Source organism: Hypanus sabinus, chromosome 1 (genome assembly GCF_030144855.1).
Source record: "Hypanus sabinus isolate sHypSab1 chromosome 1, sHypSab1.hap1, whole genome shotgun sequence".
NCBI lineage: Eukaryota > Metazoa > Chordata > Chondrichthyes > Myliobatiformes > Dasyatidae > Hypanus > Hypanus sabinus.
Window position 1 is genome coordinate 71,489,314 of NC_082706.1, and position 21,955 is coordinate 71,511,268.

General features: G+C 40.3%; 1 long non-coding RNA gene across 2 annotated transcripts in view; it reads right to left on the bottom strand.

Moving 5' to 3' along the window:
• LOC132394637 (uncharacterized) overlaps window positions 1-21,955 on the bottom strand; it is a 166,458-nt gene that overhangs the window by 120,548 nt on the left and 23,955 nt on the right. For both annotated transcript variants that reach the window (XR_009512394.1, XR_009512393.1), the window contains exons 3-4: window positions 13,388-20,776; window positions 12,778-12,870 (exon numbers count right to left, since the gene is read on the bottom strand). This is a non-coding gene — a long non-coding RNA (uncharacterized LOC132394637). The remainder of the gene's footprint in view (window positions 1-12,777; window positions 12,871-13,387; window positions 20,777-21,955) is intronic.

Consider the following 21,955-nt stretch of genomic DNA (forward strand, 5'->3'; position numbering starts at 1 on the left):
GAAATAACATTTCCTCTTTGTTGATGGTCAACACAGGCACACCTCTAGGATGTGTGCTTAGTCCACTGCTCTACTCTCTACACTCATAGCTGCATGGCTAAGCACATCTCACATGCCAGCTATAACTTCACCGATAACATCACTGTTGGCAGAAACTTAGATGGTGATGAAGAAGAAGCGTAGAGGAATGAGAAAGATCAGCTGGTTGAGTAACATCGCAACCAACAACTTTGCACTCAATGTCAGAAAGACCAAAAAATTGACTGTGGACTTCAGAAGGGGAAGTTGGGAGAACCCAGAACAGTCTTCACTGAGGGGCCGGTGGTAGAAAGGGTGAGCAGTTTCATGTTCCTGGGCATCCACATCTCAGAGAATCTACTGATATTCAGCCAAACACATTGATGCAGTCATGAAGAAAGCATGCCAGCTATAACTCATTAAGAGATTGAGGGGATATGGAATGTCACCAAAGATTCGATAGAAAATTTCTTTAGACATACGGTGATGAGCACTCTCACCACCTGGTCTGCAAGCACCAATGTGCAGGATTAAAAAAGACTGCAGAGGGTTGTAGATTCAGCCAGCTCCCTCACAGGTACTACCCACCCCACCATCAAGGACATCTTCAAATTGTGATTCAAATGTGAATGTATTGTCTGCACTGTTGCAACTAAATGTTAACTATAACTATGTGGTTTTGTGGGTGGTGCTGGTCTCTTGACTTGGTGTATCTGGGTGGTCTTGTTTTGTCTGATGGATTTGGAGTTCCTTTCCGGGGAATGTGCTAAGATGGTAGCATGATATTGATACGCAGCAGCCTCTCTGGAATCTGGATTGGGGATTACCAAACATTATGTGTTTTTTCTTGTGTGATCTGTTTTGTCGTGTGCTTTTTTTGTGACATCATTCCAGAGAACGTTGTCTCATTTTTTAACTGCATTGCATTTGTTATTTCTAAATGACAATAAACTGAATCTGAATCAAGAAGGTGGCATCTATCATTACTGTACATATCTTCAGAATCCAGATTATCCTCTCTTCTCATTACTATCATCAAGGAGAAGGTACTGAAAACCCACACTCAATGTTTAGGAAAAGCTTCATCCCTTCTGGCATCAAATTTCTGAATGGTCCGTGAATACTACCTTACTTCTCCCCTTTTGTAATATTTATTTATCTGTCTATTCAAGTCTGCAGGTTTTGCTTTCAGATATCCATGTGCTGTCCCTCCCCACCACTGAACACTTAAGTATGTTTACAGCTGGTTACAGAATAACTGGAGAGGAGTGACCAGAATAATTAGACAACATAAGAACAGACAGTTTTTAAACTTAGAGCTTGGATTAAGTTTCAGTCAAAAGGAGTTACATCAAATGCACAAACACCTGCTCTCTCTCTTTCAGCGGGAATGACTGTAACTCACTTTTTTAAGGAGTTCTCAACGTAGAAAAGAATGTTCCATTATAGTTTACAAAGGAGAACATTCTCATTTTAAAATAAGCTGCTAGAGAAAATTCAATAATACTGTCATTATGAATTCACTGGATCTCTGTAATTTAGTTCTTGTCTGTATTTGAGTCATGAATGCAATGAGGTCTGAAACCGAGTAGCCTTGGTGAAATTAAATTGAAACAGCAGTGAGCAAGCTTTGATTGATTGAGTGCTGTCCAATAGCACCATCAACGATATTGCTTTGGATGGAATACCACTTGAGGTTTGGAGAAGTAGAAGCAATGATTTTTTATGTGTTTGATACAAGCACGCAGATAATTAATGAGAATCCCTCTGTGGTTAGAAGATATAAAGTTTAATATAGTTGGGATGTAGATAGGAAATTGGATAAGATATAGTTAGGATTTGCACAATCAATGGCGTGTGTGATCCTTCCCTAACTATTTCCTCCTCTCTGCTAACCAGTTCTTCTTCATAGCCATTCCAATGTTACACAAATTGTAACAAAGAGTAAGCCATTTACTTGCTGTCTTGACCTTGTATCTACCACACTTAAGGACTCTTTTAATAGTGTATTCAATTCCTTTCAAAAAATTATTAACATAATCCTTTGAAATTGGAGTTTGCCTTCAAAATTGTGGCTATCAAACTACTACTTAAAAAGCCAAGCCTCGATAGTGAGGTACTAGCTAACTACAGACCTACATCAAATCTTGTGCAAAACTCTTGAGAAATTTATTTTCAACCAACTCAGCAACTTCCTGAATCAGAACATACTCTAAAAAAGTTTCAGTCAGTTTTTGGAGAAAACCACAGCACAGAGACAGTCTGTCATGGTGTTTGCTGAAACAAGAGTTTATTCATAGGAACTCCAACAGAACATCAGTGCCTTGACCAAGTGACACCACAAGCGGAATCATTCTCAAAACACACACAAGGACCCTGCGATAAGTGCTAATTGAGAGTCCCTTTAGATAATCACAGTAGAATGAAAACCTGGGCCAGTCAAAATAAACTTGACAAGATTAAACAGAAAGCACAAGGTCTTAACAACTCTTGATATGACAACAATTAACAAATACAGGTGTGCAGGGCCACAGTGCTCGTAGCACAGCTCTTACGAAAATTGTCAGCAACCTTAGGTTCAGTACTGATGCCAACAAGGTCTCAGGTCTAACTTATCAAGATTTAGGCGCTACCTTTAACATAATTGACCAGAACATTTTCCTAGATTCCCTTGAGAAATGGCTTGGCCTCTCCATTAGTGCCTTTAATTGGTTTCACTTATATACAATATCAGAGAGAAAATGTTTTGTTTGTCTTGGAGACTATTTTTCTAGGAAACAATGTACTGTACCTTTAGGTGTTGCCAGGGAAGCTGTCTTGGTCCCCAGCTTTTCTCCTTATACATACTGCCTTTAGGAGACATTATCAGAGAACATAAGCTTGATTTCCAGTTGACATATAATTGTATATCTTGGTTGAGCCTGATAATGATAACACCCTATCTTCTCTGATGTCTCATGGCTGCAAAAATAAATGGATTAGCAATAATTCTCTAACACTAAATAAAGATAAAACTGAAATAATTTTAATTGGTCCCAAAGCCAAAAGAGATAAACTTCTTGATAAACTTGGTTTGCCTAGTAAAATCAGAGTTAGCAAGCACGGGTGTTATTCTTGATTCAGATTTGAATTTTAAATCCCACATAAAGAAAGTGACCAGAGCAGCATTTCCACACTTAAGAAATATTACAAAAGTACATCTATTTCTGTCAAATAATGATGATGAAAAGGGATGCAGACTCAGCTGAGATTTTTAAACGCCAGCTCAAAACCTATATTCCAATGCAAAGCACTTTTCATACCTTGTTTGTATGAAAAGTTCTCCATAAATAGTTTATTATTATTTTTATTATTTATATAGATAGGGCAATCCAATAGAAAGCAAAAGCTGCTTTCTGTTTTTATTTATGGACAAGAGATTCACAGAGAAAAATCCCTGTGGAAAGTGGAGAGTGGTGGTTAGGTAAAGATGTGTTTGGTAGTAGGATCCTGCTGAAGATGGCAGATGTCAGAGAGAATGACGTGCGGAGGCTCACAGGGTGTTGGGTAATTATTTTTATGTGACCATTTATGGTTCTCTGAAATTGGCATGATGAATTAGTCTACCAATTTTATAGTCCTGCATCTCAGCTCCCAATGAAAGGCCTCTTATTATTCAAATGTCTCAATGACACCGGTTACTCTCATTGATTGTCTGATCATCCTGGAGGAACTTAGGGGTCAAGCAACACCCATGGAGGTAAAGTGATGGTCAACATGTCTGGCCAAATGTAGAATGTCGAGGGAAGGTAGCCAGTATAAAGAGGATTGAAACAGAGGCTGGCAGCTGAGAAGTGAAATTAGGTGAGGTTGGCGCCAAGAAGCTGGTGCTTATGATTTTTATGTTTATGGTGCCTCCTCAACAAACTTCATCTAGTATTAACTATCAGAAAACATAGAGGAGGCTTGACACTAAAGCAGCGCAGTGGAGACAATTCAGCAGTGAACAAGAATTTTAATAAGCCAGGAGGTGTCATGAAAGAAGAGAGAATAGAAACTAAACACAACAGGCATCAAGGTAAACTTTAGGCCAGAAGAGTAAAAGCTAGGAGGAACTGGTTGAGGCCATCTGGTTCAATGCATGAAGAAGAGCAATGGAGGAGAAATGGGGTTAAATAGAATGCAGGTGATGGGTCTGGAACAAGTGACAGGTGAATCCTCTTAGCTGAGTGGAGACAGGGAGGTGCCTGCATGTGCAGGCCTAACACAAACAAAATCTTTAATCACCCAATCAAGTTGATAAGGCATGACCTGCCACACACAAAGCCATGGTGGCTCTCCCTAATTAAACCATGGGTTTTCCAAATGCTCATATATCCTATCCCTATGAGTTTCCTCCAGCAATTTCCCTACAACTGACATAAGACTCACCAGTCTATAGCTCCCAGGATTTTCCCTTGCTCCCTTTTAAAATAGAGGTACAACATTAACCATTCGCTAGTCCTCCAGGACCTCACCTGTGGCAAGAGGACATGAAGATGCTGGTCAAGAGCCAGTATTTACAAACTCAGCACTGATCTCCAAGTTCTCCATATCCTTTTCCTTGATAAATAAGTATCTCACTCACATTGTTTAAACTACATGAGTGAGATAACTCAACCAAGTTTCAGTAATGTCTACATTATTGTAATTCCATGCACTAAGTTCATCACACTTACCCATTAATACACCTAGTCTTAAAATATACACACTTAAAACTATCCGACCCACCACACCTGTTATTTCAATTTTGCCTTTCAATACTTGACCTGACGTCTACCTTCTGGTCTGTTCCTTCCTTTACTGACCTGGGGTTCCGATTCCCAGTCCCCGGCAAAACTAGTTTAAATTCTCCCAAGTAGCATCAGCTAATCTCCTGGCCAGGATACTGGTTCCCCTCCAGTTCAGATGCAACCCATCCCTCTTGTACAAGTCACCCCTTCCCCAGAAAAGGCTCCAAATAATCTAAGAACTTAAAGCCCTGTTCTCTGCACCATATCTTCAGCCATTCATTCATCTGTGCTTTCACCCCATTCCTGCCTGCACTGGCCCATGGTATAGGGAGTAATTTGGAGATTACTATCTTGGAGGTCCTTCTCGTCAGCTTCTTTCCTAACTCTACTCTATATACTCACTGCATAGGACCTCTTCCCCTTTCCTGTGCAGGAATGGCTGCTGAGTGTGCCGGGCTTTAGATGTTTCAAAAAAGAGCAGTGAGGGAGGCAAAAGAGGGTGGGGGGCATGGCATTGCTAATTAGGGATAATGTCATGGCTGCAGAAAAGGAGGAGGAAGTCATGGAGGGATGGTCTACTGAGTCAGTGTGGGTGGAAGTCAGGAACAGGAAAGGGATTTTTTTAATAGACCCCCCCCCCCAATAGTAACAGGGATATAAGGAGCAGATTAGGGAGGCAAATTCTGGAACAGTACAATAATAATAGGGTTGTTGTAATGGGAGATCTTAACTTTCTAATATTGATTGGCATCTCCTTAGTGCAAGGTGTTTTGATAGGGTGAGGTTTGTTAGGTGTGTTCAGGAAGGTTTCCTGACGCAATATATCAGTAAGCCAACTAGAGGAGAAGCATTACTTGATCTGGTATTGGGAAATGAACCTAGTCAGGTATCAGATCTTTCAGTGGGAGAGCATTTTGGAAGTAGTGACCACAATCCTATGTCCTTCACCACAGCACTGGAGCAGACAACTTGGGAAAACATTTAACTGGGGTAGGGGGAAATACGATGCTATTAGGCAGGAACCTGGGAGCATAAATTGTGAGCAGATGTTCTCACGGAACATCTATGCATGGAGTTCTGTATAGGTATGTTCCATTGAGGCAGGGAAATGACAGTAGGGTTAAAGAACCATGGTGTACAAAGTACGTAGAAAACCTAGTTAGAAGAAAAACTTATGAAAGGTTCAAGAAACTTGATTCTGTTCGAGCTCTAGAAAAAGTTAAAAGGTTGCTAGGAAGGAACTTAAGAGTGGAACTGGAAGAGCCAGTAGGGGCCATGAGAAGGCCTCGGTGAGCAGGATTAAAGAAAACCCCAAGGCATTCTACAGGAATGTGAAGAGCAAGAGAATGAGCCATGTGAGAATACGACCAATCAGGAGCGATAGTGGAAATGTGTGCATGGAGTCAGGTGAGTTAGCGGAGGTACTTAATGAATACTTTGCTTCAGTATTCACCAGGGAAAAAGACCTTGGCAATGGTGGGGATGACTTGCAGGGGACTGAAATGCTTGAGCATATAAACATTAAGAAAGAGGGTGTGCTGGAGCTTTTGAAAAGCAGTGACTGGAGCCGGATGAGATATACCTCAGGCTACTGTGGGAAGCAAGGGAGGAGATTGCTGAGCCTCTTGAGGTGATCCTTGCATCATCAATAGGGACAGAAGTACCAGAGGTTTGGAGGGTTGCATATGTTGTTCCTTTGTTCAAGAAAGGGAGTAGAGATAACCCAGGAAATTATAGACCAGTGAGTCTGACGTCAGTGGTGGGCAAGTTGTTGGAGAAGATCCTGACAGGCAGGATTTATGAACATTTAGGGAGACATAATCTGATTAAGGATAGTCAGCATGGATTTGTCAGGAGCAGGTTGTGCCTTATGAGCCTGATTAAATTCTTTGAGGATGTAATGATTCACCACAGATTCACCACCCTCTGGCTAAAGAAATTCCTTCTTATTGCTGTCCTAAAGGGACATCCTTGGATTCTGAGGCTGTGCCCGCTGGTCCTAGGCTCCTCTATTATATGAAACATCCTCTCTGCATCCACTCCATCTCGGGCTTTTAATATTCATTCTTCTAAACTCCAGTAAGTACAGGCTCAGAGCCATAAAGTACTTCTCATATGTTAACCCTTCATTCACGAGATCACAGAATCTCCTCTGGACCCTCTCCAATGCTAGACAATTCTTTCTTAGATAAAGGGCCAAAAAACTGCTCACAATGTCTGACCAATACTTATACACCCTCAGCTTTATAAATGCAGAATTAGGAGCTGAAGGCTTGCAACATTCTGGTATGCAGTCATCATGTCTAGCAGGATCCTCATGAGCTATGAGAAAATAAGGAACACATTGTCTAGCAGGATCCTCATGAGCTATGAGAAAGTAAGGAACACACTGAGGCAGAGAGAGCTGAACTCGGAATGGCTTTACTGATTCAAACTTGCACACTTAAATCCCCCCTCCCATGGGTCCCTGCGACCATCCCCGGAAGGTCTGCCCCAAGTGGGCTGTGCGTCCGCCTGCAGGCCCCAATGGCGGTTCGAGCCCCGTGTGTGCGGACTGCCACAGTATACCAAATCACATCAGAAGTGGATTCTGAAACATCTTTCACCTGACTTTTTTCTAATATATTCAAAACTGGGGCCAGAAATATCAGTTTTATCCCAACAACCAATAAACTTCTATAAGTAATCATAATAACTCTGGCCGTCCTCTTTCCCACTTCAGGGATGTCATGGATGTGATCAGAAACATCCCAGACCTTGGTACCTGAGAGGCAACCTATCATCCGTGCTTCTATCCTGTGTCCACAGAATCGCCTGTCTGACCCCCTAACTATAGAGATCATTGCTGCCATCCTTTTTGTTTCCCTACCCTTCTGAGCCACAGGGTCAGACTCTGTGTCAGTCCCCCGCAACAGCACTCAAACAGGAGTACTTATTGTTAAAGGGTACAGCCCTTCCCTCTCCTGACTGTTACCCACTTATCTGTCTCCCAAGGACCCTGTGTGACTACCTGGCTAAAGCTCCTATCCATCATCTCCTTACTCTCCCTGACCAGACAAAGGTCATCAAGTTGTCTCTCCAGTTCCCTAATGCGGTCCCGAAGGAGCTCTGGCTTGACGCACCTGGTACAGATGTGGCCATCCAGGAGGCTGTGAATCTCCAGGACTTCCCACATTTGACACCGAGCACAGAACACTGGCCTCACACACATTCTTCCTGTTTGTATTCTACACAGACAATCTAAATGACCTCGACTCGTTATCTCTGAAGCCCTGTTGAGCCAAATCCTTCCTACTCTGTCTCCATCTACTCTGTCGTCTGCTCTATAAAGCTGTCTCCTTTTAAACACTTCTTGCAGCTCTAACTGGCTGACGTCCACGTGCTTGCAGTCGAGCCCCAATCAAACCACTGAAGAAGTGACCATCTCCTTTTAAACTCTTCTTGCTGTTCTAACTGGCTGATGTCAACAAGCTTGCGCAGTTGTGCCTTGGTCAAACCACTGAAGAAATAATGCTGAAGAGATAAAGTGATATGCATGGAGCTGATGTGCCTTTATCCCAGAGCTTTTCCTAGAGAGTGGTGAATCTGCGGAATTCTCTGCCCAAGGAAGCAGTGGAGGCTACCTCAGTAAATATATTTAAGACAAGGTTGGATAGATTTTTGCATAGTAGGGGAATTAAGGATTATGGGAAAAAGGCAGGTAGGTAGAGATGAGTCCATGGCCAGATCAGCCATGATCTTATTGCATGGCAGAACAGACTCGCCGGTCCAGATGGCCTACTTCTGCTCCTATTTATGTATCCTTCACATCATCTAACTTGCTGATGAGAAAAGGATGAGACAGTGTCATGTACTTTGATGTCCCAACAACCATACTTCTGCAGGTCTGTTTACAAATTAAGGTGAGAACAAAGTTTGGAAAAAAAGATTAAAACCAGACCTAAAAGTTAAGTAATATTTTCAGTGGATTTGGAAGAGGACTGAATTTGGAAAAATTGGTAACTGAGTGTGTGATTTGTTACTTAGCTTGTTTACCTCTTCTAGTTCAAGGGTTCCCAAACTTTTTTAAGTCTTGGATCCCTACCATTAACTGAGGAGTCTGTGGACCCCAGGTTGGGAACCCCTGTAATCCTGATTACTGTTTCACTTAAAATAATAATCAACTTGTGTATATCAGCCTTCTTATGTATTTATATTTATTGTGCTTTTTGTGTATTGGAAATGACAGTAAACAATCTTGAATCTTGAAACAAATATAACTTAATGGAAGTACCAGTAAAAGTGATTATAGCTCCAAATCTGCAAAGTATCTTTGTTTCATCAAATAGTGTGATATTGACCCATGCAAAAGGAGATCCCCAGTATATTCCCTCTCAGTATAAGAAGCAGGATCAGATTATCCACTTGTTATTTGAGGCAGCTCTCCAGTAACACATGCACTGAAAGATACTTAAAAGACTTTGTCTTTTTAAAAAAATCATTACTTTCTTCATATCCATTAAATTATTACAATTTGATCATACTGACGTTTGAACAAAAAACTGAAAGAACTCAAACAGTACACTTTTAGCCATTTGGCTAAATGCACTGGCTGAGAATTTTTGGCATATGCTGAATGAATTTCTGTCAGGCTGGGTAGGAAACAACTGTTATTTTACACACAGCAACTTCTCACAAAAGAGAAGTGAATAAAAATTTAATCAATCATTTATAGTGAGAAAACTTTGATCAGGGTGAGCTCTGTGATTTTCTTTGAATAGTCAGTATTGTATCTCAGATTTAAAGCCAATTCTTTGATTTAGCCTTATGTTACAGAGTCTTTTTTCTGGCCCAGAAATGTGAATGTTGAGTGGAAATAAGTTGAGCCTGAAATATAATACTTAAAATTCATTTCTCAGAACATGGCTGATGCTGGTCTTGCCAGCATTCACTACCCATTCTTACATACCCCAAAGGAAATGAATTTGAACAATTAGAGGTGAAGGCACTCCCTCTATGTTGCTAATCAGAATCAGATCCAGATTTAATATCACCAGCACATGTCATAAAGTTTGTTACCTTTAAAGCAGTAGTACAATGAAATACATGATAAGTGAATATAGGAAAAAAAACTGAATTACTGTAAGTATAATGTTAAGTTAAAATAAGTAGTGCAAAAAAACAAATTTAAAAAGTAGTGAGGTAGTGTTCATAGGTTCAATGTCTATTTAGAAATTGGACGGCAGAGAGGAGGAAGCTGTTCCTGAGTCGCAGAGTGTTGGCTTTCAGGCTTTTGTATCTCCTTCCCAATGGTAACAATGAAAAGAGGGCATGTCCTGGGGGGTGGGGGTCCTTAATGATGAATGCCATCTTCCAAATTCACTGCTCCTTGAAGATGTCTTGGATATTGAGATTTAAACCCATCAACGATGAACAGTTTCTATACTTACATATCAGGATATTGTATAACTTGAAGGGAATTCTCCGTCCTGACGAAGGGTCTCGGCTCGAAACGTCCACTGTACTTCTTCCTATAGATACTGCCTGCCGAGCTGCGTTCCACCAGCGTTTTGTGTGTGTTGCTTGAATTTCCAGCATCTGCAGATTTCCTTGTGTTTGGGAATTCTAAAGATGATGGTTTTTCCTGTCTGTCTGCTGCCCCGTCCTCTTTGCTGGTAGAGATCATGGGTTTGGGTAAGTGTATTTCATAGATGCTACATGTGGTGAGATGAATGTTTAGCACAGTGAAAAGGCCCATCATTAAGGACCCTCACCCCACCCTCTCCCATTATATCATCAGGGAGGAATTACAGGAGCCTGAAGACACATACTGAAAATTTTAGGAAAAGCTCTGTAGGAGCCATGTATGCATTCTCTATCTGTATTGTATTCTATGTTGTGCATTTATTATGATTATTATGGTAACTAGTCACAAAAGTGGGGGGGGGGCAGATAGGTGTGGTAAAAGCAAGGAGAATAAGTTACGTATTCTTGTTTATTTTGTGGCAGTTTGTAGATTGGGGATCGGCGGGGGTCATATATTTTCCTGATAGCTGAGATAACGCTTAATACTGCTTAGTTTACACTTAGGTATGCTTAAGTTACATCACACATGGAAATGTATATATATTGAATTGAATTGACTTTATTTCTTACATCCTTCACATACATGAGGAATAAAAATCTTTACATTACATACAGAAACATAGAAAACCTACAGCACAATTCAGGCCCTTCGGCCCACAAAGTTGTGCCAAACATGTCCCTACCTTAAAAATGACTAGACTTCCCCATAGCCCTCTATTTTCCTAAGCTCCATGTACCTATATAAAAGTCTCTTAAAAGACCTTATCGTATCTGCCTCCACCACCGTAGCTGGCAGCCCATTCCACGCACTCACCACTCTCTGAGTAAAAAACTTACCCCTGACATCTCCTCTGTACCTACTCTCCAGTACCTTAAACCTGTGTCCTCTTGTGGCAACTATTTCAGCCCTGGGAAAAAGCCTCTGACTGTCCACACAATCAATGCCTCTCATCATCATATACGCCTCTATCAGGTCACCTTTCATCCTCTGTTGCTCCAAGGAGAAAAGTTACATTTCCATCTAAATGTGCAATCTGTGGGGGCACTATGGAGCCATGAACCAAGATAGCAGCTTAACATACAACCTTGCACTAAACAACTTTAAAACCCTAAGTTAACAATACCAACTGAACTCAGGCTGTGTCAAAAACGACTACAATCAACGAGTGTGATATCTTCATCCGAAAATGTGGCTCCAAAAAAAATGGAAAATCAACACTTCATTGACAAAGCAAGATGAGGAAATTTCTAGCAACATGGCAGAGCTAACGGCGGTGCTAGCTGAACTAAAGTTACTTTGCTCTGAGTTTGGATCCAAACTGGACAATATAGATGACCGCCTGGGTAAGATGGCCAGCTCCGTCTTTGCCTTGGAAAACGATACGTTGGAGGTGAAGCGAAATGTTGCTTCTAATCCTGCATGGATGGTAGAGGCTGAAAACTGAATAATAGCAGCAGAGGGGCACATGGGAAAGAACAAGGCTGAACTAACCAACACCATGAAACGAATCACCTATCTGGAATCCAAGACTGAGGACCTGGAGAATTGGAGTTGAAGGAAAAACTTGTGGTTGTTCGGCCTCTGGGAGGGCACTGAAGGAAACCAACCACTGCTGGAATTCATACAAGACATGCTACCATGCTGGCTGGAGCTGGACACTGACAGATCCTTCATCCTAGAAAGAGTTCACCGAACTCTAGCACCGTCAAAACTAAACCAGAACAGAGTGGTTCTCATTCAGTTCCTGAAATTTCAAGATCTGGAGTTTGTTTTCTGCTTCATTAAACAGTGTAATATTACATATGAGGGAAACAAGCTTTTCTTCACCAAGACCTTTCAGCTGAGACCATACGGCAGCGAAAGAAGTTTAACACGGTCTGAAGAGTGTTCGTTGAAAAAGGAAATTTCTGCGGATTTCAACATAATCCATGCAGGATGAGAGTCCTCCACAATCAGAAAATACTCCTGGTTTCATCACCAAAAGAGACGCAAGATTTCCATCGAGTACACGCCTGAGAAGTCTGATTAAGGCAGTAGTGAGATTTGTTTACTTCCATGCCCATGAGAATCAGCTGATTGCCTACACTGAGTCCCAGAAGACATCTTTTTTTTCTCTCTTACTTTATTTTTCTTTTACTAGAACTGCCACTTTAGCCTCTTTTATTTTATTCTTGAAAAGATACTGTATTTAAGAGGTTGTTTATACCACCAGAATAGCTTTATTATTTTGCCCATTTTTATTGATTACAACATTTTTGTTTGCTGAAACTTTAATTCTATTGAGATGGGACTAAAATAGAATAGAATGGCCATGTATTGCCTAGATTTGGATTTGGAAAGACCTTCCTTAAATGGATTCAGTTTTTATATACAAACCCAATAGCCAGTATCTTAACAAATAGTATAGTTTCTAAACCAGACATCTTGCAGCAATCTACTCACCAGGGATGCCCTTTGTCACCGATGTTGTTTATACTGGCCATAGAACTCCTGGCTATGGCAATAGGAATGCAGATAGGCCTGTTGGGAATCCAGCTAGGAGAATAGGAACATAGAATATCCTTATATGCTGATGACGTGATTCTTTTCTTTTCAAATTTATCCATCAGTATTCCAAACTTAATGCAAACTTAATGAATTGTTTGAGCAGTTCTCTGGTTATAACATTAATAACTCAAAATCATCAATACTATTTTTGAACAAAGAAAAAAGACTGAAACCAGTCATAAAAACCCTATTTATAAATGCAAAGGAAGGATTTACCCACCTTGGTGTCAGAATTACCCCCAAAATTAAAACAATCGTCCCAACAAACTATGACCCACTAGTGGACAAAATGAAAGAGACGTTGGATCAATGGATAACAATGCCCATATCAATGATTGGCCGTATAAACATGATCAAAATGAATATATTACCAAAATTTCTATACCTTTTTCAATCACTTCCTCTCCCACTACCAAAATCATTTTTTGATCAGCTTAATATTATATTTAGTAAATTCATTTGGAATAATAAAAAATCTAAATGAGACTCACGCTGTTATAGTTACCTTATGAAAGGGGAGGGCTATGGCTCCCAAACCTGAATTGATGTTATTGGTCTGCTCAGTTACGTTCTACATTGATTTATTTCTCAATGGAGGTCCTTCCAGCCTGGGTGAGCATTGAACAGGCATCAGTACCAAACCTCCCATCAAAGCTCTATCTGTACTCAGCAGACCCAAGAAATTTGAAAAGAACAAAATACTATTTCCTCAAAAATACTATTGACATCTGGTGTAAAGCACATCAGCATATTAAAGATACTCCTCTCATCTCACACTTCAGATTCAGATTCAGTTTATTGTCATTGAGAAACCACAAATGCAATGCTGTTAAAAAATGAGACAACATTCTCCGGAATGATATCACAAAAAAGCACACGACAAAACAGACCACACAAGAAAAACCACATAATGTTTGGTAATCTTCAATCCAGAGTCCAGAGAGGCTGCTGCATATCAATATCGGGCTACCATCTTAGCACGTTTCCTGGAAAGGAACTCCAAGCCCATCAGACAAAACAAGACTACCCAGACACACCAAGTCAAGAGACCAGCATTACCACCCAACAAACCAAAAACCTACACAAAACCATATAGTTATAGTTAACATTTAGTTGCAACAGTGCAGACAATACCATAATATGGGGCAGTACATACTTCAGGGCAGGAAGAGCAGGTGGTGGTTTCAGAATCTGGGCAAAGGTGTGCAGAAACTAGAGGACTTTTGTATGAATGGTAATCTTACTACATTTGATCAATTGTGTCAGATATACTATATCCCTAAAAAAATAACTTTTTAAAATATGGGCAACTGAGACAGTTCATATTATCAAAATATATATGGTGGCATCCATCGGTCTCGAGAGACCATGGATCTGTGTCTGGAGTTTCCAGGGCGCAGGCCTGGGCAGGGTTGTATGGGAGACCGGCAGTTGCCCAAGCTGCAGGCCTTCCCCTCTCCACGCCACTGATGTTGTCCAAGGGAAGGGCACTAGGACCCATGCAGCTTGGCACTGGTGATGTTGCAGAGCAATGTGTTGTTAAGTGCCTTGCTCAAGGACGCAAACACACTGCCTCGGCTGAGGCTCGAACCAGTGACCTTGAGGTTACTAGTCTGATGCCTTGCCCACTAGGCCATGCGCCAACACTATCAAAATATCAGCATTTAATATCTTAACCACCACTATCACATCTTGAAAATCTTACACTTCTAAATCTAAAGGGGAGGAGTCAGATTTCTTTATTCAATACAGCTTTGATATAATATAATAAGGAGTCCACCATTGACAGGGTGGAGGCATGGAAACTGGATGTTCAAGAGGACATACAAGAAACTGAGTGGGAAACAGCATGCTTAAAAGCCCAAAAAGAATCAATTAATACGAGAATGAAGCTATTATAATATGAATAGTTAATGAGAACTTATGTTACCCCGGTCAAACTGAACCGTTGGACCCCTGACATCCTGAACACTTGTGTTTAGAAGAAAAGGGTACTCTGTTTCACTGTGTATGGGACTGTCCTAAATTAAAAAAATACTGGAAAACAGTCGTTCAGACTACATCTAAGATTGTTGAAGTAAAGGTACTTAACCAAACAAAAATGTGTGTACTAGGTATACATCCAAAGAACTCTACTGTTAGTCCAAAACAGGCAACTTTAATTGACTTTGGACTCCTACAGGCCAGGAGGGTGATAGCTTTATCTTGGAGGAAAATGGATATACCTTCGATACATGTATGGATAAAGGAGATGGCGTCTTGTATTATATTGGGGAGACTGACTTACATGACCAGGGGAAGGGCAGGAGAATTTGAAAATGTGTGGAAACCTTTATTGGAGTTTCTTGGACGTCAAGGTGCACAGTCATTTTGAAATAGGTGTGTCTTGTTGAGTGTTTCTATGGTTTTTTTTCTGATGTGTTTTTATTTTATTACTTTATTAAATATGTGAAGTATCTGAAATGTCATATCTCTTTTCCTTTGAAGATTGTGAAAAACATGAGGATGTTTCACTAGTTTATTATTATTGTTTATTTGTATGTGAAATGTATGTAAAATTCAATATTGTTTTAAAAAAGTGCAATGTGCAATCATAGTAATTTATACTAAATAAAACAGTCAATGTGATATAGAGTACACTCAAGTCAGTGTGAGCTCATCAGTCTGATGGCCCGGTGGAAAAAGCTGTCCCGGAACCTGTTGGTCCTGGCTTTTATGCTACGGTGCTGCTTCCTGGATGGTAGCAGCTGAAATAGATTGTGCTTGGGTTGGCTTGGGTCTCCAATAATCCTACAAGGCCCTTTTTGCACACCTGTCCCTGTAAATGTCCTAAATCATGGGAAGTTCACAACTACAGATGCCCTGGGCCATCCGCACCACTATCTGCAGAATCCTGCTTATAAGGGAGGTACAATTCCCATACCAGGCAGTGATGTAGCCAGTCAGGATGTTTACAGTTGTGCCCCTGTAGAAAGTTCTTAGGATTTGGGGGCCCATACCAAATTTCCTCAACTGTTTGAAGTGAAAGAAGCACTGTTGTGCCCTTTTCACCACACAGTTGGTGTGTACAGACCACATGAGGTCCTCAGTGATGTGGATGCCGAGGAACTTGAAGCTGTTAACCCTCAACCCCAGATCCATTGATGTCAATAGCGGTTAGCCTGTCTCCATTCCTCCTGTAATCCACAACCAGTTTCTTTGTTATTGAGACATTGTGGGAGAGGTTGTTTTCTTGACACCACTGTGTCAGAGAGATGACTTCTTCCCAGTAGGCCACCTTGTTATTGTTTGAGATAAGGCCAATCAATGTAGTGTCTATATATATATATATACATACACACACACACACAAATACATAGATATACATACACATATATATGCATATATACATATACACACGTACAAATATATACACACACAACTACACACTTGTAGACACACACACACTTGTAATTTATAGTATATGTATTGCATTGTACCACTGATCCAAAACAACAAATTTCACAACATATATCAGTGATAATAAATCTGATTTTGTTGTCACCATCCTGATGGACTGCCTTGTCCTGGATGATATCAAACTTCTTCAGTGTTGTTATAGCTTCACCAATCTAGTCAAGTGGAGAAGAGTGCAAAAACTCCTGACTTGTAACTTATTGATAGTGGAACACTTGGTGTGTCAAAAGGTAAAAATATGTTGATAATCTTCATTTTTTTCCCCAAATGTATACATTATTCAGAAAATTTGCTAATATACATATACATTGATACATATAATATACTGTCACTCACAACAGAAAACATTTGATTCTATTTCCTTATAAGATATATAAGAGCATGGTATCAAATTTTCTTTGATCAATAAGGTATCTGAGATTTTCCTCCCTCTGTGTGTCATGGTGGGAGGGCCCTAAACTGTGGCCTTTCCCTGTACAGCCTTTGAGGTAACTGCAAACAAGATTAGAGAACTGATACAGCAGACTTACTTGTGCTATTAAGCTGGTTTACAAGCATGAATCATTACCATTAATGAATAAGAAAAGAAGCTCAAGACAAAACTAAATATAGGTAATGGGATAAGCTTTTAAAGAAATGTGATGAAAATTGCCAGATATGTTTGAAAGTAACTCCCAAAAAAAGATTCCTTAAAGTTGCTATAGCCAGGAGTGGTAGTGGGGAAAACTCTCACTAGCTGTTAGAGGCTCCTAATAGTGTTCATCTCTAATAGCCTTTGACAACCAAATCCAGATCCTGGCCTTCACCTGTGGCTTGGCTACTAAGCCCGGTCAAACCATTTCCACTGACAGAAGAATGGGTAGAGGTAGGTTACTGGTGCCGTAAAACCAGTTGCTTCAGGCAAATGAGGCTTGTCAGCAGTTAATGGCAGTTCATCTATTCTAGGTGAAGGAAAACTAATCTCACCTTCTGCTACCTTGCAGCTGTACCTACTCACAGGGATGGCTTCCAGAGTAGATCCTGAGGAAACATCCAAGCTGGAGTCCTTAAGACAGTCCTAACGTTGAGTTCAATGCTGACTGGGAAGTCCTGTGATGCTGCTGGTGCCAAAATGTATGGGTTTCAGTTGTTCTTTTGAATTCATTAGCTGCCTGGTGAAGAAGAGCATGCTACATGGGCGACAGCTTGTTCTCCATATTGCTCTGCCCTGGCCTGCATATCATGTAGACAGTTGGGATGCAATATCCATGGTCCACCCCAACCAATGGATGGTCTCAACTCCCAGGAAGCTGATTAAGTTTATGATGGAAACTAGAATTGAGGACTTTATAAAATCTAAAGTATTGAATTCGTACTGGGAATTATGCCATTAGGGAATTCATATGTTCCATATCTACTTCTCTATGTTCTTTGAATTAGTCAATAATTATTCTTACAATCTGATGATATTGCATATGCCTGAAAAGACATTTTTCTCCTTATTCTGATTTCTGTTTTCCTATTATAAAACACCTACCACTAAATATATTCATTATCTTTCAATTGGAAACTTGGGACATGATATATGTATGAATCTACTCTCTTCTTACTTGCCAGAGGTGGTTTTTCATCTAATAACATCTTGTTCAACTCATCAATGAACATAATTGTGGTTGTGTGATAGTAAGCCTTGAGACTTAGAATTGCTGTGATTAGACAAATGCTAAAGCCACTTAAGCTTCTAGATTATATTCATTTCATTTCCTTCTGTTTTTAAGATTAAAAAGATGTTTATTTAAATACAAAATACATGGGATCTTGCATGTATTCAAAATAAGACAACATGATCTTAATGACTATCGCCCGGTAGCACTCACATATACAGTGATACAATGCTTGGAGAGGTTGGTCATGATTATTCTGAATTCCTGCCTCAGCAAGGACCTGGACCCATTGCAATTTGCCTATCGCCACTATAAGTCAACAACAGATGCAATCTCAATGGCTCTTCACATGGCTTTAGACCACCTGGACAACACAAACACTTATGTCAGGATGCTGTTTTCAGCATTTAAATGCTCAGCATTTAATACCATCATATCATCATTGAGAAGTTGCAAAACCTGGGCCTCCCTCTACAATTGGATCCTTGACTTCCTAACTGGAAGACCACAATCTGTGTGGACTGGTGATAACATCTCCTCCTGCTGATGATCAACACTGGTGCACCTCAGGGATGTGTGCTTAGCCCACTGCTCTACTCTCTATATACCAATGACTGTGTGGCTAGGCATAGCTCAAATACCATCTATAAATTTGCTATCCATACAACCAATTTTGGTAGAATCTCAGGTGGTGACGAAAGGTGTACAGGAGTGAGATTTGCCAACTGGTGGAGTGGTGTCACAGCAAAAACCTGGCACTCAACATCAGTAAGACAAAAGAGCTGGTTGTGGACTTCAGGAAGTGTAAGATGAAGGAACACAGACCAATCCTCAGAGGGATCAGAAGTGGAGAGTGGGAGCATTTCCTAGGTGTCAAGATCTCTGAGGATCTAACCTGGTCCCAACATATCGATGCAGTTATAAAGAAGGCAAGACAGTGGCTATACTTCATTAGGAGTTTGAAGAGATATGGTATGTCAACAAATACACTCAAAAACTTCTATGTTTCTATGTTTCTATGGAGAGCATTCTGACAGGCTGCATCTCTGTTTGGTATGGGGGGAGGGGGCTACTGCACAGGACCGAAAGAAGCTACAGAGGGCTGTAAATTTAGTCAGCTCCATCTTGGGTACTAGCCTACAAAGTACCCAGGACATCTTCAAGAAGTGGTGTCTCAGAAAGGCAGCGTCCATTATTAAGGACCTCCAGCACCCAGGGCATGTCCTTTTCTCACTGTTGTCATCAGGTAGGAGGTATAGAAGCCAGAAGGCACACACTCAGTGATTTAGGAACAGATTCTTCCCCTCTGACATCCGATTCAAAATGGACACTGACATTGGACGTTCAACCCTTGGACACTACCTCACTTTTAAAAATATATAGTATTTCCGAATATTGCACGATTTTTAATCTGTTCAATATATGTATACCGTAATTTATTTATTATTATTGTTTCTTCTTCTATATTATGCATTGCATTGAACTGCTGCTGCTAAGTTAACAATTTTCACGTCACATGCCAGTTATAATAAACTTGATTCTTACTTTATAACAGAAAGTTTCAAAATATTGCTATCATTTGAACACATGAAGTCAGATAAATGGCTTCTTCTATTGGAACACACACAAAATGCTGCAGGAAATCAGCAGGTCAGACAACATTTATGGAAGAGTAAACAGTTGATATTTCGGCTGTCCTAATGAAGAGTCTCAGCCCAAAACATCAACTGTTTATTCAATTCCATAGGTGCTGCCTGACTGGCTGAGTTCCACCAGCATTTTGTGTGCATTGTTCTGGATTTCCAGCATCTACAGACTTTCTTATGCGTCATTGTTTCTACTGTGAGTGCAAAGCGACCAAGTTCAAATTATTACTAAACCTTCAGATTAAGCTGAATATTCTCATATTTTGACACAAATGTAACATTTACTGTAACAACAGTTAAATACTGTACATATTTATATCCATAGCTTACCAGGAAAAGTATAGATAAGATATATAGTCATTTCAATAATTCAATTTAATATCAGAGAATGTGTGCAATATACAACCTGAAATCCTTGTATTTACAGACATCCACAAAAACACAATACCCCAAATGAATAAATGAGAGTAAAAACATTAGAACCCCAAAGCTCCCCTTAACCTTCCCACACACAAGCAGCAGCAAAATATCAACCCTCCCCCACTTATTTCAGCAAAAAAGCATCAGTATCCACCACCCACCAAACAAGCAACAGCAAAGCCCCCAAGAGAGCCCATGATCTCCAGCAGAGAAAAACTAATCATTCACCCAACAATCTGACGTCACAGGCTCTCTCTCTCTCTCTCTCTAATAAATGGGCAGAAAAGTATCACACAGCGAGAACAGAGACCAAAAAAACCAATACAATTTGTTACTTTAAGTCTGCCGAGTCGCTTTCTTTGAGTTCTCCAACTTCAGAATCAGAAAATTTGAAGTTAAGAGACAAGCAGCCAGGCATTGTATAACTGAAGCAGATCACACAACTATGAAATGGTGATAAAAACCTGATAATCAATGTCATGAAAGTGAATCCTCATAAATGTCATTCAGCAGTTGTGTCATTGTATTTTGCATGCTGTAAAACATATGCCATTTCTTTGTGCCTGATTGATTTTTATGGGTCACAAGAATATGCCCAATAATGTATACGGAAATTGATGATATACACATATGCATCCATGGGAGTCTGTTGTCCTGAGAGGAAGATTTCGATAAGTGGATTCAGTTTCCTTCGAAAGCTTGATCTGAGGCTCTGAGAAGATGCTTTTGCTAAGAAAATAAATTAAAAAGGTAAAGAATAGAAACTATTGATTAGTCAGTCGAAAGAAAAACATTCTGAAGTCGTCACCAACACATTCATTAATTTCATGGGACTAATAAATTTAATGTTTTTGTAATTTCCTCCACAATATAAAAAAGGAAGATTTTCTATACAAATAGCAAAAGAAATAAACAAAATTAAACAAAGGATGTAAGAACTGGGTATTATCGCATAATGGATATATTACCTGGATTAATAAACCTCATAAAGAGACATTTCAATTCCATTTGAAGATCTAAATTATATTTACAATCTATAGAAGTAACTGGACATTACTATCCCCATCAGGAAGGCCTTAAAGCTCTCTGATTATTTTTGAACAATAGATTTAACCAGATCCCTTTCACCACCATGCCCCTCTGTCTGGCAGAACTGATCTCATCTTCAACAATTACTCTTTCAGCTCCTCCCACTTTCTCCAAATCTATGGTATAGTCACAAGCACCCACATGGGGACAAGCTATGTCTGCCTTTTTGTCGGCTATGGGGAGCAGTCCATGTTCCAAGCCTACACTCCCTAACTCTCTATATTCTGCATTGACAGCTCCATTGGTACAGCTCCAAAATGAGCAGGTCAATTTCATCAGCTTTGCCTCCAATTTCCACCCTGCCCTCAATTTACTTTGCCCACCTCGGATGCCTGTCTCCTCTTTCTCGATCTAGTTGTCACCATCTCTGGAGACAGACTAACTGCTGATATCTTTCATAAATGTCCTGACTCTTGCAGCTAATGAATATATCTCTTGCCACCCTGTCACTTTTCCCTTTTCTCACTTTCTGTTTCTGCTGCACTTGCTCTCAGGTTGAGGTTTTCCATTTGAGAATATAGAACATAGGACAATACAGCACAGCACAGGCCCTTAGGCCCACAATGTTGCATCGACCCTTAAACCCTGCCTCCACCTTAAATTCCTCCATATACCTGTCTAGTAGTCTCTTAAATTTCACTAGTGTATCTGCCTCCACCGACTCAGGCAGTGCGTTCCATGCACCAACCACTCTCTGAGTGAAAAACCTTCCTCTGATATCCCCCTTGAACTTTTAATCCATTACCTTAAAGCCATGTCCTCTTGTATTGAACAGAGATGCCCTGGGGAAGAGGCGCTGGCTGTCCACTCTATCTATTC